Source organism: Nuphar pumila, chromosome 3 (genome assembly GCF_984573655.1).
Source record: "Nuphar pumila chromosome 3, dmNupPumi1.hap1.1, whole genome shotgun sequence".
NCBI lineage: Eukaryota > Viridiplantae > Streptophyta > Magnoliopsida > Nymphaeales > Nymphaeaceae > Nuphar > Nuphar pumila.
This window is the reverse complement of record NC_143251.1, coordinates 3,401,893-3,419,762: the sequence shown is the minus strand read 5'-3', so window position 1 is coordinate 3,419,762 and position 17,870 is coordinate 3,401,893.

Sequence of the window (17,870 nt, the reverse complement as noted above, 5' to 3'; positions counted from 1 at the left end):
CCACAATACAGAAATTAGAAAATTTGAACATGGACTATCAGCATACACAAAACTGGCTCTGGATGGTTACTGGTAAATGAACATATTTGCCACACACTTGAAATGAGTTTGTATGTTAATTTCAAATTGAATTTCCATAGAAGTGACAGGACGTTCAGCCATATGAATATGTAATGAAAAGACAAAGATTAACTTAATCAACCCAGTCATTTCTCAAAGCCACCTTCATTCAAAGTCGTCATATATTTCTTCTTGGGGGAGCCGTGATCATCCAGAAAAAGCAGCAACCAAGAAAATGTTCCACTCTCTCAGGCAAAAGAAACTGAAACCTTCAAAATTCTACTAGTTTCCAATGGAAGAAAATTATAAATAGATGACCTAGCAATATGTAGCAAAAGTGCTTTAATTATAGGATGTCTCGGTAACATTACTCAGTGGAATTTTACCCACATTTCCATATTGAGAATATCAACACATTTTTCTCTTTTCAGGCATAGGATTCATGTGTGTGAAATTCACCATCAACAGGTGAAAGCAAATAATATTTTTTAATGAGAAAGGAAGAAAAGAAATATAAGAAGATTTCACTAGCCTCAAGGAACAAAACAAGCAATAAATCTGGGTTTCTTATCTAAAACATAGGGCCCAAGAAAAGAAAAGAGCTCATAAGTCTGTTCAGCAGGAGGTCTGCACCATGCAATACACAAAAGTCTTGGGAGACGGTTAAATAAACCCATGAATGCCTCAAGGACAGGAAGCAAGGGAAGAATATACACTATTATACATCAAATACGAGAGGCAACATGTTATGATAAATGCACAAGACTACCATGTCATCCCATGAAGGGTCAAGACACAGGAAGAATCCTCAACATGCAAAACCAAGCAGAATATGTAGCCTACAACATTTTCAGTGAATATGTGTGTGTATGGATCTGTGTGCATATAGACATTGCATGAACCAAGGTTGCCATACTAGGAAGCAGAAGCGATGCATTTTAAAATGTATAGGAAGCGGGAAGCGAGGAATAAAAAAAAAAGAAATATGAGAATTGAATGGGAATCAAAATGAAACACAAATAAAAACTAAAATAAAGTGACTAATATTAAATTTCATGATTTTTAGTGTAAGGATTAATTTTTTAACAAAATCTAAAAATGATTACCAATTTAGAGAAAGCACATAGAAGTGAGTGAGAAAAGTGAGAGAAAACACATAAAAAGATGAAAAGCTGAGTAAGAGAACATATAAGAAGAATAGATGAAGCGTGTGGAAAGCATTGGGGAATCGAGGTTCTCATCAAGTTTCGGAAGCGAGGAGTATCGTGCTTCTGAAGCGAGTTTCCGGGAAGCGAACTTTTCACCTATCTAAGAAGTTCTAGTAACTTTGGTACAAACACATGCATGCATGTACTTGTGTATGTATGTACAAAAAAGTTAAAAGAAATAGAGGCTAAACCGTTTGACTCATAGATATGCCAATCAACTATATAAAATCTCAAAGATTAATTGATGATTTTTAGCAAGGTTGTAAGTAGTGTATCGTTACCCATATCGATCGACCCAATAGTAACACTGTATTGTATTGTGTGTAATCGTATCGTGAATTTTTAATAAAAAAATTTAAAGATATAAAAAAAATCAGTAAAAATTTTAAAAAAATCATATCATAAGAAATAATGATGGATTGCACAAAAGCACTTATGTCTCTATCGCATACCACAAGAATCATACTTTCATATTACATAAACAAAAGCATCTCAAAAGAACAAGTTTTTAATAAAATATGAATACATGATACATCAATAATCATAATCATCTTCATTATCTTCTTCTTCTTCGACATCCACATCGTCCCTAAGATACGTGAGGTATTCATCATCTACCTCTTGTGCTCTTTATGTCATCTTCATTCAAAAGAGCCTCTTTTTCTTCAACCCATGCATTCAATTCATCAAAATGTTTCAAACTGATGGAATCAAATTACTCTTTGTGCCTCCTTACTTATAACTTTTCGATTTGCTTAAAAAAATGACATGAAAAAATTAAAATTAATTGAGTTTTGAATGAAAATGATAAATAAACTTTACAATTTTATATACCTCTGCCTTAGTCGTAAGTTGTAGCCAACATAGATGAGGTCATTGAGCCTTTTGTGCTCCAATTTGTTTCTTCTTTTAGTATGGATTTGCTCTAAGACACTCTATTTTCTCTCGCATCCACTTGCATTACATGTTTGGCTTAGAATGCGAATGACAAAAGCTCTCAGATTTGCAATATTACTTTCAAACCTGGCCCACTAAAGTCTGAAAAAAAAAACAAGAGAATGAGAAATCAATTATAAGATAATAATTGATATACTATCATACAAAACATCATAACTAAATAACAATTTAAAATTAAAATTGAAATAGACAAATAAATTACCCGAAAGCATTGTGGCACGGTTTCTCATTGCTACATGTCTCTATATCATACAATGCATTATCATAAGTTTTCATTTCATTATGAATTTGATCTTGAATGTTATAATCAGTGTTCAGCCTTTCGATGCAATTCAAAAGTCTCTTGTTGACTTCCCAGACAATTTTAAAAGTATGGGAGTATCTAAATGCAGGATTTAAATAGTATGTTGCAGCATGAAGAAGTTGATGAAGTTGCCCAGTCCACTTATGATCAATGATGTTCCATAAAGGCATGTAGAATTTTTTCTTCCCCATCAAATTATCCCTAATGCCCTATTTCACTTTATTATTCATGATCTCATAGAGATAACCTATAGTTGGTCTCTCTTCACTGTCAACCAATCAAAGCACCTTCACCAAAGGTATAGTTATTCTCAATAACTTCACACATGAATCCCAGAATTTACTTCTGAATACAATATCTACAATTTCTCTAGGCTTTCTTTTTTGTACATGGGGATATGTGTTTCACTCATTTGATGATTTTTTTTAGTGCAACTTTATTCTTTACTAAACTTTGCATTGTCAAAAAATTAGTAGCAAATCTAATAACTGCACTACGAATCAACTGAGTACGACTAGTGTACTTTCTCATTAAGCTCAAAACTCATTCATGATTGTAAATAAAACTAGTAATTTTTTGGCAACATTCCACTATCTGATGTACCTCATCCATGCTGCCAATGTCCTCAAGCATAAGGTCTATGCAATGGGCAACACACTGGGTCTAAAAGAATGACTCAAAATTTTCTGTCAATTCTTTACCTATTGCCCTATAATTTGCTGCATTATCAGTAATGATTTGTGTTAAGAATAGTCGATCACTTAAAGTCTTTATTATTAAAAGTTATTTTTAGGTATTTTATATATAATAAGGGACCCATATGTAATTTTAACCTTTTTGCTAATCTCTATTTAACTAAGAGGAGATTAGACCTAATACAACTTTTTTAACGTTTTTTCTTCTATCCCTCTTTCTTCCTCTCTCTCTCTCTCCCTCGATTTCTGTGTATTCTACATGGTGTCAAAGCATTCGACCCGAGGAGCGTGATCTCGTGTCTTGCACCACGTTCGAGTGAAGGACAGTAGATTACGTGAAGAAAAATAAAAAGGTGTGATCGATCTCTGTTTTGAAAATAAGTGATACAAATCTGATATCAGATCTGAGGTCTGACAAATGTCATGACTCAGATCTGTAGTCAGATCTAAAGGTTAGAGTGGATCTATATATCCATGTCGACAGGATCGGGTAGCTACAGGTACGGGTGTTGTACAAAAGTCGTGAAACTAGATTTTTTTTGGATCCGATCTGGTCAGTTCAGATCTTATAATGGATCTGAGTGGGGTAAAGAATAACTATGTTGTTCAGTCGTGGATCTGGCTGTCGAGGGATTTTTTTGAAATAGTCATTTTTTTGTTAAATTTAGATCTGATCACAGATCTGGTTGTGTCGTGAATCCTGCATCGGGCGGAGTAGTTGGTCTGAGATTTGTTCATATCAGATCATCGATTAAATTTGTTTTTGAACCTGGATCGATGTCGTGTTTTTTTTTTCATGAAACTGATTTCTTTTGGATCTGATCTAGTTAGTTCAGATCTGATATCAGATCAGGTGTGTCGTGATTCTGCACCGTTTCTGGTGTTGTCTTAAGTTTTGCATCGTGTGGAGCAGACCGTATGGTCTTGAAGCATTCAATTTTTGTGGAGTGGAGAGTAAATCTGAACGAATTTCTTTTTGGAATCTACCAGATTTACAAACTGTGATAAATTCTGTTTCACGTGGTCGTTTGTTGCAGCAGTGTTGTTGGCAGTATTTCGTGAATTAGCATCATTCACTATGGGTGAAGTTCTGAAATCTGATTCCAAGAATGAGACTATTGGGGAATATAAAGCCTTTGCAAATCCTTTCTCTTATGGTTCTTCTGTGAAATTAAGTGAAACGAACTATATCAGGTGGTCCAGAACGTTTATGATGTCGGTATCCAGACATCGTAGAAAACATATTCTGTTGGAAACTGAACCAAATGATAAAGTGAGAAAATATATTACTTGGGACGAAGATAGTGACATTGTTATGTCATGGATCATGAATAGCATTGAACATCATATTGCAGATGGTCTAATTTATTATACCACAACTAAACAGGTGTGGGACAATCTTCGAGATACGTACTCTCCAAGTTGAACAGGAGATATATAACTTGCAGCATGGTGATCAGACCTTGGCACAGTACTATGCCTCCATTAAAGCTGCTTTTGAAAGACTTAATGCTCATAGGTCATTGTGTTGTTCAAAGCAAAAAGACCATTAAGAACAGACTATGGTTGCTCGGTTTCTCACAGGTTTATCATCAGACTTCTCAGTTGCTAAGGTTCAAATGTTGACCAGGTCTCATATTCCTACCTTTGCTGATGCATACAATCATTTGAGTAGACTTGCCATCTCTCTTCCACAATCTCAACCTGTATCTCAGACATCTGCTCTAGCTGCTCCATCTAGTTATAGAAGAGGAAATCCTCTAAATATTAGAGGACGAGGTCGTGGAAGAGGTATGAGAGGTAGAGGTAAACTCCAATGTACTTTTTGCAGAAAATCAAGACATTTAGAAGATCGTTGCCAGGATAAACATGGACGGCATGCCTTTCCTACATCGAAGCCTAATGTTCCAAAAGCTAATGTTACAAAATTAGAGGTAGCGAGTGACCACTTCTCCAAGTGACTATATCACCCTGAGTCGTGCAGAATATGATGAACTGGTCGCTCATCGTCCTTCAATCTCCTCTTCTCCTATAGCTGGTGTGTCCTTCAGTAGGAGACCATCTTCATCCCCATGATAGTAAGTAGATCATTGACTCTGGTGCATCTAGACATCTATGTGGAAACTCTCAAAATCTTTCAAATCTAAAGGTTATTACTGCACATCGGGGGGGTCTCATTAGCATATGGGAGTTCCTCTCCAGTTATTGGTCAGTGAAATGTTTCTATATCCTCTTCTTTGCAGTTGAAAAATGACCTTGCTCCTTCATTTCCTCAAAGTTTACTCTCAATGAGTTGTCTTACAAAAGAGCTAATTTGTAGAGTGATATTTGATCCTGTGTGGTGTCATTTTCAGGATTTGCTGACGGGGAAAAAGATTGGTGGAGGCTATGAAGAAAATAGAGTCTACTATCTACATCGCCCAATGGAAAACATTTATGCTGTAGTCGATTATTCCTCCAATCCTGTTCAGTGGCATCGTCGTCTCGTACATCCTTCATTGTCAAAGCTTCGTCGTGTTTTTCCTCAAATTTCGTCTACTATATCATTTCAGTGTGAAGCATGCCAGTTGGGCAAGCATCATCGGAGTTTGTTTCCTTCTAGTCAGAGTCAGTCTAGTCATAAAGTCTTTGAACTTCTTCATGCAGATGTATGGGGTCCTAATAAGATTCCTACCAGGACCCAGTGTCGTTATTATCTTGTCATTGTTGATGATTTTTCTAAGTTGTCTTGGGTATTCTTAATAAAAGAAAGATCTGAAGTTACTAATATTCTCAAATCTTTGGTCATTGAAATAAAAACCCAATTTGAGTTATTTGTTAAGATTATTCGCACTGATAATGTTCTTGAGTTTAAAACCACAGCACTATTGCAATTTTATCGTGATCATGGAATTCAACCTCAAACCTCCTGTGCCTATACTTCTCAGCAAAATGGGGTGGCTGAACGAAAACACAGGCATCTCATTGACGTAGCACGCACACTTATGATTCAATCCAATGTTCCTGCTTCATATTGGGGTGATGTAGTTGTAAAATTGTCTACGAAGAGACAATACGCATACAATCACAAATACTTTATGAAAGATGTGCACGAAGGCACTCACACAACACTTGAACAAAATACGCACAAAAGTGTAAAAGTAGCAAACATGCACTAAGGCATGTATTTTATAGAAAAGAGCAAATGCTTAAGACTCTCAAGCTTAAGGAATAACAAGGGGGAACACCCCTATTTATACAAAAGCAAAGGGGTACAAGGGGGGCTCCCAAAGGAGTCGTTGGGGAGCCCCCAATGACTCTATTGGGGGTACCCCCAATGCACTTTTATGAAAAGGGAAAAAATAAAAAATAGAAAAAAAGGAAATACATAAAAATAAAAAGAAATTACAACATATTCCAAGTGGAATATACGCAAGATGTGAAATTACAAGAATACCCTTTTTGGGTATAAGAAAATAAAATATATATATATATATATATATTTATATTTATATATATATTTATATAGAGAGAAATATGTATACATATATGATATATATGTATATGTATCTCTATATATATAAGTATATATATTTATACTTACAACAATGGTTTTGGAGATACATTTTAACACCCCCCCTCAAACTTACGGTGCAATAACCGCAAGTTTGTTAAGAAGGAAATGAAATTTGGGCGAACAGAGACCTTTTGTGAAGAAGTCTGCAAGTTGATACTCAGACGTCACGTACGGTAGATCAATGACCTTCTTCAAGTATTCTTTCCTGACATAATGGCAGTCCATCTCTATACTCTTTGTTCGCTCGTGAAAGGTGTGATTCTTGCCAATATAAATTGCACTTTTGTTGTCGCAGCATAACTTTGTTGGTTCTCTGATAAGCACTCCCATATCTTCCAAAAGGCGTCGAATCCATACAATTTTCATGGTAGTGGATGTCATGGCTCTATATTCTGCTTCAGTGGATGATAGAGAGACCTTCTGTTGCTTTTTACATCGCCATAAAATCAAAGACTCTCCTAAGAAAACACAAAAGTCAGTGGTGGAGTGACGGTTATTAGGGTCACCTTCCTAATCTGAGTCAGTATAAGCAAGTAATTTTAATTTAGAAGAGGAAGATAGAAATACTCTCTTATTCACGATTCCCTTTAAATATTTGATGCGAAGAACAACACTCATATGAACTGTTGTAGGGGCGTGCTGAAAGTGACTGGCGATGTGAACAGCAAGTGACAAATCATGTCAAGTAATGCTAAGGTACATTAAAGAGCCTACCAACTGCCTGTAAGGAGTATGATCGGTTAGAAGAACACTGTCATAAATCTTCATTTTTTATCACACAACTTCAAGAGTTTCACAGACTTTGTCATCAGAAATCCCTGACCTGTCAATAATCTCACAAGCCAGTTTAGACTAAGATAGGAAGTAACCACGTTGAGAATAGGCAACCTCAATTCCAAGAAAGTATGTCAGAAAACCCAAGTCTGACATCTCAAATTTTGAAGTCAAAACGGACTTAATACCCTTGACTCCTTGAACATCATCACCTGTAATTAACATGTCATCAACATAGAGCAATAGTATCACAATTCCTGCATCAGATTTTCTAGTAAATAAAGCAATATCAGTATAACAGGAGGAAAAACCATTTTCCAACATTACACTGGTGAATCTATCATACCAGGCTTTGGGGGGCCTGTTTCAAACCATAGAGGGTCTTTCGAAGACGAAGAACTTTATCTTTAGGAATCTCCATGCCTAGTGGAGCATCCATATAAACCCTGTTTCAAACCATAGTCGTCCATTGAAAAGAATGACTAGCTAAAAAACTCAAAAAAAAAACAAACATTCACACAAAATCTCCCTATGACCAACCAAATACTCTCATCTCCATGATGACTAGCTTTTTCTTCTTCCCTCTATGATATAGGACATTCAGTACATATCCTTGTCTCACCCTCTTTTCAAGCTCTATGTCAATTTATCTCCATGATGTCGCCAGCCGCTATGGGGGTAAGCCTAACCCCTATAGCTCTCAACAATTTCATTGCCCCAACCCTTTCTCCCACCACATAAGATGGCCAAGCTCAACTTTTCAAATGGAATCTTGGAAACTGTCCTTGCCAAATTATAGGCACCAAACAAAATCAACATGAAACCCAAAACCTTTACCATCCAAGTCAAGATATGAGGTTAAACATGTGCCTTTTGGTTGAAGGGAATAAATCTCAACTTTCACATGGTAGTTAATTAGCATGAAAGACAAGATCCTTAAAACAAAAATCAACTTTAACATGGTTCATAATTAGCATGAAAGACAAGATCTCCTTTACTAAAACCTTCCACCCACATTATTCAAGGTTAAGAAGAACAAGACAAGATCTCCTTTGCTCAAACCTTCCCTACACACAATACAAGATTAATAAGAAAAGAAAGGATCTAAAATTTATAAGGCACCCAAAATTCCAAGGTTGTGTAAGACATTATATTGCACCATACACTTCACTTTCTATTTTCGTTGATGCATTTGTGCATGTGTGCATGTGTGCATGTGTGCATGTGTGCATGTGTGCATGTGCACATGCATGTCCTACATCAACGCAACATCCAACATGCCATGACATTTCTTGGACACAATTAAACTTGTATTGGACACAGTAAACATCATAACTCTGTAATGTTTTCAACCATAATGGCTCAAAATCGTTATTCATGTATTTACACTTAGATGATATAAATCATCTTTTACTGCTTAAGAATTTCAATCATAAAAAGTGGCAACAATTTTCTACCCTCAACCCCATATATTCAAATCACCAAAAATCTAAAAGGTTTCTCAGGTTTTAAAGTCATGCCTATGCTCATATAACTTAACTCTTAGTTTTATGGTCTTGAGGCCCTCAATGATTTATGAATAGCAGCAATCAAGAACCCCTCCAGGACCAGTATATCATGGCTATCTCAGTTTTAGACATACAAACAAGGTGCAATAAGTCGTGACAATAAAGGCATGCAGCATCATTTTTCACGTACTCAATGGTCAATACTCAGCAACAAACAGATTACATGGTAAACACATAACACTATAATAACAACACCCTTGCATGATCTCTATATCATAAAACAGAAATGCAACATACCAAACCATATTGCATTGCATCGACCACAAATAGCTAATCAAAATTCAAAATAAAAAATTATGCAAAACAAAACATGTTATCAGTAAAGAGATGAGTATAAGGTCAAAATTAACTGCTTTTCAATACAATAGAAACACCAGGTTCACATCCGTCATATACTGAATAATTCCCTCATGCAAACCTTGTTACGAAAAAATCACAAAGAAAAACAAGGGACAACTTGGTTTGGGAACTATAGGATGTCCAGTATGAAATCCAAACAAGTCAATATCATAGTGATGTACCTTCACCCCTACCCATCCCCTATTTAAACCCCCCAATAGCAAATTTGGGGTGAGATTGTCAAGCATGCAAGAGGAAGCCAATAAATTGTATATATATGCATGCATGTATGTAAGTATGTATTTTTAGGATCTCCACTTCTTGTGTTGGAACTTGGAACCCTTAAGGGGATATGTCTTTTTAGGATCTCCACTTCTTGTGTCGGAACCCTTAAGGGGACCTAATTGTTTGGATATATATGACTTCTTTTTCTATCGAGGGGTGAAGGGTTAAGGTTAGGGGTCTCTGTTTATGATATTGACTTGTTCGGACTCATATTGGTAATGCTATAGGACCCAAACCAAGCTGTCCTTTGTTTTTTTTGTGATTTTCATGTGTGTGTGTGTCTTTTTAGGATCTCCACTTCTTGTGTTGGAACCCCTAAGGGGACCTAATTGTTTGGATATTTATGGTTAGGAGTCTCTCTTTATGATATTGACTTGTTCGGACTCATATTGGTAATGCTATAGGACCCAAACCAAGATGTCCTTTGGAAAGAGAGGGAGAAAAGGAAGACCATCCAACCAAAGAAAGGTCCAAGATCTATAATCAATGATCATCCTATGGCTCTCTTTCTCCAAAGATAAGAGTGTTTCATCAATCTGATCTTATATATAGTCACTATAGTTTATTTAGTAAGAAACATGTTTTAGATGATAATGTTTCAACATTTAGATACCTATTTTTAGAACACAAAAAAATAACGGTTCACAATGCATCTAAACTTTTAAATATAAATCATTGTGGGCAGTTGATTTTAGCATTTGTCAAAAAGCACATCTTAATATCAAAAAATATAATTTCTTGAGAGACATCTTTTCACTCCTTAAAAAGGTCATTAATTTCTGAAGATAGGGTCTTTTGGGCTGAATTTGGACCCTCTAGAGCCTTCATCTCAAAGAACTGGGGGCTAGCCTTAGCCTCTTTCGTGTTTTGCTTGGTACCGTTCTTTTGTAGGGAAGTTCCGTTTTGGGTTTGATCTCAACCTTTTTGCCCACATTATTTACTTCAATGGCCTCCTTGGTTGCCAATATGAAATTATCCTCATGCTTTTTGCTTTCATCCTCAACTTCACCTTTCATTGTTTTAGATGCCTTTTTTCTTGGTTATCATTTTCATCTTGTGATATGAAGGATTCATGAGCTAGATCATCATCAACTATGCCTTTTTGCATGGGAAAGGTTTCATGTGGATAATCTTTTACTATGGCTTCTTTTACTTGTACCGAACCTTCAGCTTGTGGTAATGTGAAAATCTCATGCATGAGATCAACATTTGAATTTTCTTCATTTTTTTGAGAAGCCGCATGTGTGACACCTTCTGTGAATTTTTTTACTGAACTCGCATGATACTTCAAGTCTTCTTTCAAGCAAAGTCTATCATCATAAAGCAGTGACAAATTCTTCATATCCCAAATCCAATATTCCATATAGAGACCAATATATGTTTTCTAATGTTTTCTTGAGCTAAACTAGGTTGTCAATGGTCACAAGGTATGCTTCTTTAGCTAACCGCTTCTCAATCTCAATATAGAGCTCTTCAATCTCCACAATGATCTTATTAACCTCATTCGATGGTGGGTTCAGCTCGTTACACTCAATTCCAAGCAGCATATATATCAAGTATAGGTTAATTGAGTGGAAAGATTCTCTAAATTGATCACTTGTAAGAGATGGTTGGTCTAAACTCTTTTCATGGCCGTTATTCGATCTAGCATGGATTGAATCATCTTCTCCATGTTGGCCATGCTAACTTTGATGTCTTGCACATCATTCTCCACCCTCCTCATCCTTGTCTTGACTTCATCAACCTCAGTGGTCAAGATCTTAAGTTTTCCTCCATGCTCAACCATTAAATCATCCGCTAGGCCATGTGCTCTAGTAGTCATAGTGCTAGGCTCAGTCTTAGGTTCTGGTCCGGTTTTTGTAAGCTGGAAATGGGTTCAGCATTGGTTAGGTTTGAGTCAAGGATGGGTTTGGTTTTTAAGTAGGGTGTCTGATAGGTCTACAGTCAAAACTTGGCATCAAATGGATAGGTCTAAGTCGGGCTAACAGGGTTCACAATGGTAACAGGTTAGGTTTCACATAGTCAAGTACAAACAGGTTGCACCACGGATTTTTTATCTCAGCACAGATGTTCAAAAATTCTAAAAATTGGAGGGTCAAAAGCAGACACGTCAAATGGATAGGGCTAACAGGGTTCACAATAGTAACAGGTCAGGTTTCACATAGTCAAGTACAAACAGGTTGCACCACGGATTTTTTTTCTCTAAGAAAAGATGTTCAAAAATTCTAAAAATTGGAGGGTCAAAAGTAGACACGTGCAAGAAGCTGCAGTAAAAAGTTTAGGCTCAGATTCCATATATTTTGGGAAATATGATTTTTTTGAATTGGACTAATATTTTGGGTTGTACAGGTTCAGGATAGTACAAAGATGATAAAACAGGTTTCACCACGGGATTCTTATCTGAGAACACATGTCTAAAAATTCTGAAGAATAGACAGTATCTAATTAACACGGGGAGGAAGCTACAGTAAAAATTTGGGACTCAAATTCTAAGGATTTTGGGAGTTATGATTTTTTGAACAGGACCAATTTTCTGGGTTCGGTTTGGCCTGGCCTGAACAGAATTGGCACCCTTCCAAGATCAAGAACATGGCCTCTAACCTCCAAACGGGATCCAAACACCCAAACATATGCTACAGTACTCTTCCACACTCCAATGTTCTTGCAGCAATAGCAGAAAACAAGAACAACAACATAAAATTCACCCAAACTCCAGATCTTAAAACTCCAATGTGGGTTTGAGAAGACCACGTAAATTAAATCAAGATTCAACCCAATTTTCAACCAGACCTCCAAAATTCATGAATCATGCATCAATCAACTTCTAAACATCATATTTCAACATATATCTGACCCAAATTAAAACTCAAACAAGATCTGAAATAATCCTTAAAAAATCGGTAGTTAGTGGGAACTCCAATGTGGTGCTTGCATGCATATGTGAGTTCTAACAATTTGGCACCCAATTTCTCAAGAAAACTCAAACTCCAGCAATCTTAACACAAAACAAATCATCAACTACTGTATTTTATCATATAACAGGACAAAAGTTGGATTCAAACAAGAGCTTATGAATTTTCAAGAAAAATCGCCCTCCAAGAAGCACAACATGAAGGTGGTCATGAAATACATGTCCAAATCAAGAATCTCATTCAACAATCATGAAATTCTGATATCAATGTTAAAATGTAATTGCAAACCAACATTATATATATATATATATAGAGAGAGAGAGAGAGAGAGAGAGATACATATACATATATACTATGTATGTATGTATATGTATCTCTATGTATATACATATATATATATATTATTTATTTATTTGTCCATAATACCCGAAAGGGTATTTCTGTAATTTCCCTTTTACGCATATTCCACTTGGAATAATGCTTGTAATTTCTTCTTTTTATTTTCTATTCTTTTTTTTCTTTTTTTATTTTTAAGTGTCGTATCACATTGGGGGCCTCCCAATAGAGTCGTTGGGGGCCCCAACGGTCACAAATGTGACAGTTGGGGGCTCCCCAACGATTCCTTTGGGAGCCCCCCCATGTGGTCCCTTTTGCTTGTATAAATAGGGGTGTTCCCCCTTTGTAATTGATAAGCTTGAGAGTCTCAAGCATTCTCCTTTTTTATTGAAACACATGCCTTAGTGCATGTTTGTTATTTTTACGCATTTGTGCGTAGTTGTTCAAGTGTTGTGTGAGTGCCTTCGTGCACATCTTTTGTAAAGTAATTGTGCTTGTATACGTATTGTCTCTTCGTAGACATTTTCACAATTAACACAATTATAACATGGTTCTAATCCTCATCTGATGTTTTTTAACATATCTTGGACCCAAATTGAAATAGAAATCAGAACCAAAGTTTTCTCACAAAAAATCATCCAAGAAATCCAAGTCTTGGAGCTCGATATTATGGTAAGTCACACTAGAACTCAACAAGAATCAAAGTAGCTCTTCAAATTTCACCACCAAAGATGAGTTAGGACCTTAACTCACCTATTTTCAGTCCTCAAGTTTATCTTCACGTGAAATATGATTTACAAGAGGTTCTTGAGTTTTCTTGGAAGATAATCTTCCAAACATCAACCGAGTGAGCTCCTCTAGCCGAGTAGAGCTCCCCTGGTGGTTCTTGATTGTGAATGCTTCAATAATTTGCAACTAGGATCTTGCTGCTTTGATACCAAATGTTACACTAACTCAAGAATGTAATGAAGGTGTAGATATGTAATGAAAAGAGGCGGAAGCACCAATAGAGCAAAAGTCACTCCTTAAGAGTGACTACAAAAGCCAAGAACACAAACACCAAATGTGCACACACAAAAACTCACAAATATAGGAAATGACTTAAAGTCATAAGTTGGATTTATTGAAGAAGGGAAGAGAAGGGTGTAAAAACCCATACATTTAAGAGGGGAAGACCTCCTCTATTTATAGAGGAGGGAAGCACTAAAAGGAACCACAAGGGGGGCTCCCTTATAGTCGTTGGGAGCCCCAACGGTCAGAAATCTGACCGTTGGAGCCCCAACGACTACAAGTGTGGGGCCCCCTTGTGGTCTTTACAAAAAGGAAAAAATAAAGAAAAAAGAAAAGGGAAAAAGGAAAAAAGAGAAAAAAGAAAAAAAGAAAAAGATACATTGTGGTATTACAAGAATACCCCTATCGGGTATTTATCTAAATGAGAAATAGTATATATATACATATATGTATATATATATATATACTTATATATATACGGATGTATATATATATAAGTATATATATATATATTTTAACACGCCCCCTCAAACTTTACGGGGAGAAGACCGAAAGTTTGCTAAGGAGGAACATAAATCGTGGAGTTGGAAGCGCTTTGGTGAAGAAGTCAGCCAGCTGATATTCTGAAGTCACATATGGTAATGAGATAGTCCCTCTGAGATATTCGTCTCGAACATAATGGCAATCCATCTCGATATGCTTTGTCCGTTCATGAAAGGTGTGATTGCTGGCAATGTATATCGCACTTTTGTTATCACAGCAGAGCTTGGTAGGAGTGGAAATGAGGACGCCCATGTCAGCAAGGAGACTTCTGAGCCATACGATTTCCATAGTTGTCATCGCCATAGCCCGATACTCAGCTTCAGTAGATGATAAGGAGACTTTCTGCTGCTTCTTGCATCTCCACGAGATGAGAGATTCACCTAAAAAGATACAAAGACCCGTAATTGAGATACAATCATTGGGATTGCCTCCCCAGTCAGCATCAGTAAAAGCAGTCAATTCAAGAGATGAGGAAGAGGATAAGAAGAGTCCCTTTGAGATGGTGTTTTTGATATATCGCACAATTCTCATTACGGCTGCCATATGAACCGTGGTAGGTGCGTGCTGGAACTGGCTTGCTGCATGAACCGCATGAGCTATGTCAGGACGGGTGATGGATAGATAAGTGAGGGATCCAATTAATTGACGGTAGGGAGTTGGATCTTCAAGAAGAACACCATCTTCAAGTCTAAGTTTTGCATTGATAACTTCGGGAGTCTCAACTTTCTTTTCATCAGATATTCCTGATTTGGTACAAATTTCAGCAGCTAACTTCATCTGAGATAAGATGTATCCACGTTCGGAATAAGTCACTTCAATACCTAAAAAATATCACAAATAACCAAGGTCAGACATATCAAAGGTATCTTTTAGCATAGACTTAACATCATTTACTCCCTTTTTGTCATAACCAGTGATGATCATATCATCAACATACAGCAGAAGCATAATAATGGAGTCACCTGTTCTTTTCACAAAAAGAGCAGTGTCAGTATAACAAGAAGAAAATCCTAAATTTATTAATACGTTACTAAACCTATCATACCAAGCTTTAGGTGCTTGCTTAAGACCATATAAAGCCTTTTTTAATTTCAAAATGTTTCCATTTAAATCCATACCTGGAGGTGGTTCCATATACACTTCTTCATTTAAATTACCATTCAAAAAGGCATTTTTAACATCAAGTTGAAAAATTGGTCATTTTTTAACTGCGGCTATAGCAATAAGAGCTCGAACACTAGTCATTCGAGCAACGGGGGCAAAGGTTTCATCATAATCTACCCCATACTCTTGGGCATATCCTTTGGCTACCAACCTAGCCTTATACCTTTCCAATGAACCATCACTCTTAGTTTTTACTTTAAAAACCCATCTACATCCGATGGGTTTCTTGCCATTGGGAGGATCAATGATTTCCCAAGTTTGTGCCTTTTTAAGAGCATTAAGTTCAAGTTGCATAGCTTCATTCCAATGAGCATATTGCTTAGCATCATTGTAATGAGATGGTTCATGAAAAGAGTGAAGAGCAAGAAGGCATGCTCTAAAGTTAGGCGAAAAAGAATCATAGGAAACAAATCTATTTGGTATTTTGGAAATCCGATTTGATCTTCTTTGAGAAGTCTCTTCGGTGAACTCATTTTGGGAAAATTTTTCAAGGGCACAAGGAGGATTCCTTTCATTCCTTCTAGAGTAGACTTGAATTTGTCTTGAAACATTTTCTTCAAAGTTTTGATCATCGTTTGGATGTTCAACAAGATCTTCACTAAGAGATTCATTAGAATCAATATGATCATCTATGATGTTTTCTTTAGGTAATAAGTCAAATAAGAATGAATAATCAATATTTTCATTCGGTTGGTGCGAAAAACCACTTTCCTCTTCAAGGAATGTGACATCTTTAGAGATATAAAGCTTATTTTTAAGTATGTCAAAACATCTATACCCTTTTTGTTTTTCGCCATATCCCAAAAAAATACATTCAATAGCCCTAGGGGAAAGTTTATCATTCTTGTGAGTTAAAACAAAACATTTGCATCCAAAAATTCTTAGTCTTTTGTAATCGGGAGACATATTGTAAAGTTTTTCAAATGGAAAAAGATTTTTTAAAGAGGACGAAGGGGTTCTATTTATAAGATATATAGAGGTTAGAACCGCTTCGGCCCAAAAGGATTTTGGAATGTTTCTTGAGATTAATAACGTTCTTGTAGTCTCTATTATGTGCCTATGCTTTCTTTCCGCAAGTCCATTTTGTTGTGGAGTGTTGGGACAAGAACGTTGGTGGAAAATTCCATTTTCTTTTAAATAGTTTTGAAAATCATTGGACATATATTCGCCTCCCGAATCGGATCTAAGAATAGATAAATTTCCCAAAAATTGGTTTTTGACCATTGCATGAAATTCTTTAAAGAAGGAGAAAACTTCGGATTTGCGACTTAGGAAGTAAATCCACGTGAATCGAGTGAAATCATCAATAAATACCACATAATACGAAAAACCTCCTTTAGACAAAATAGGGGAAGGTCCCCACACATCGGAATGAATAAGTTCAAATGGCCGAATGGTAAAGTAACTTCTTTGTGGAAATGGAATAGCTTTAGATTTCCCAAAAATGCAATCTTTACAAGTCATGTGATTGTCTTTACAAGTATTGTTCAAAAACGGAAAAAGAGACATTTTTACAAAATTTGGATGGCCAAGTCTCTCATGCCATATTCCAATACTTTTGTCTTTTACAAGATTGCATGATGCCTTAGATGGGAGAGTCAAAAAATCCATAAAGTAGAGGTCACCCCTTCTATGGCCTTGCCCAATCAGCTTCCCTGACTGGAGATCTTGCACGGTGCAATCCTTAGGTGAGAAAGAGACTTGGCATCCATGATCGGTGATTTGAGATACGAAAAAAAGATTTAAATTTATTTTAGGAACGATTCTAACTTTAGGAACAAAGAAGTTTTTGAAATCAAGAGATCCAATACTTTCAATTTTTAGTGATGTACCATCGGCCGTTGAAACACAAGAAGATATCAGTTCGGAAAAAATATTTGAAAGAGAATTTTTATGAGATGTCATATGAAAAGAAGCACCGGAGTCTAGTATCCACATACCTGGAGGAGATGAAGAGTAGGCAATGGCGGCCCCGGATGTTGAAGGAAAAGTCTTGAGAAGATGTTGAAGAACTTCGGAGATGTGATTTAGAGTTTCTTTAATATCTCCTTCTTTGGTACTTTCTTCCTTCTTTGGAGAAGTTTCCCCAACCACGGCAACTTTTCCTTTGAGTTTTGGACAAGCCGGTCTAATGCGACCCGATTCATTACAATAATGG